The following is a 1,740-nucleotide window of genomic DNA, read 5'->3' on the forward strand; positions in this document are numbered from 1 at the left end:
ATGGAAGTACCATGATTTATTTTGCTTACTGGAAGAATAACAAACCACCAGAAATTACGTGCAACCTGATAAATAAAATCCATCAAGGAAACTGACGGTACTTAGAAGTACCACCTTTGTAAAAAAAAAACAACAAAATTTTGGAAATAAAATTCTGAAAAAATATTGTATGTTCAGAATTCATATTCAAACAATATTCAATACAGAAAACGGATTTATTTTAACTTTTTCTTATGTCAGACAACTAAGGGTTAACTTATGAAAATATGATTTTTTTCGATTATCATAACAATATTACTCACATTATACATACTTGTTAGTGCATATAATTGCATATTTTAACATTTACCGTATTTACATTCCATGCATATTTTCCTATTTTGATACAAAAACTGCATATTCTGGACATATAATTCTACCTCTCTCTTTTTAGAAATATTAAGGCTTCTGTTTTCAGTCTTTCTATGAATTTATTTAGAGATTTGAGTCATAATTATTATTGTTACGTGTTACACCAACAAAAATAATCTACAGATTTTTAATATGTGATCTAGTCATAATTTATTTTTTAATTCGATCTCAGTTATAAGTAATTAGTAAAAAAAAACTATTCCAATGAGTAGCCGAAAGAAAATTCATGTTATTATAGACCTACTGGTACTTAATTTTCAAAGTGAAAAGTGTAAGATATTTCGATAGGCGCTCATAACATGAGTCATACAAAGAGGTTCCCTTCACCTTTTGCCTAAAAAGGACTATTTAATTAGTTACTTATGCCAGGAGGATAGTACAAAGAAATAAAAAATCAAGGAATTAAATTAAATAATAGGCTATTACTAATAGAGAAAAAAAAGCGAATAGAAAGAGAAAGGGAACGAAAAAACAGCATGGAAAGAAGAACAATTGAATTAATACATCAATTAATTAAAGTATAGGGGAGAGTCGGGTAGTATCGGACATCGGGTAATATCGGACAGTGAGTTTCTTTCATCTACTACACGATGATAGTACCTGATTAACATGGTTACGTTTCTGTGATGTAGCAGAGAAACGTAACCATGTCATTCAGGTATTACCATATGGCGGTAGATGAAAGAAACGCACTGTCCGATATTACCCGATGTCCGATACCACCCGACTCTCCCCTATAAGAAAAAATTAAGAAAGAAACGTACAAATAAATTAAAAAGAAATGGATAAAAATATTATTCAATAATAGCAAGAAGAAATGTTTATTTGGCCATTATTCAGTCTATCATTCAATATGGTATAATTGTTTGGGGTGGAAGTACAAAAATTAATCTTAGTCCGTTAAATTTACTACAAAAACGAATAATTAAAATTTGTATGAAGAAACGTTTCGATTATCCAACTAAATTAATTTATTCTGAATTTAATGTATTTAATATTGAACAAATTTATAAGTATACGCTGTTAAAATTTTATCATAAAAATCGTAATAAGTTTGTATTACAGACACATAATTATGACACAAAACAAAATATTAATTTAACATTAGTAGAACCTAAATGTCTCACATCTGCTGGTGTAAAGCATAGAATTAATTTTGGCCTTCGGTTGTACAATGCTTTAACTAAATTACACCCAGAACTTCTAACATGTAACCCACTAACATATAACAAGAAAATTAGAAACGTGTTAATATCTTCAATTTGATTAAATAAATTTATAGCCTATGTGTATGAATTAATCAACCTATATTATATTTGTATTCTATAA

This window comes from Periplaneta americana, chromosome 2, assembly GCF_040183065.1.
Source record: "Periplaneta americana isolate PAMFEO1 chromosome 2, P.americana_PAMFEO1_priV1, whole genome shotgun sequence".
Taxonomy (NCBI): domain Eukaryota; kingdom Metazoa; phylum Arthropoda; class Insecta; order Blattodea; family Blattidae; genus Periplaneta; species Periplaneta americana.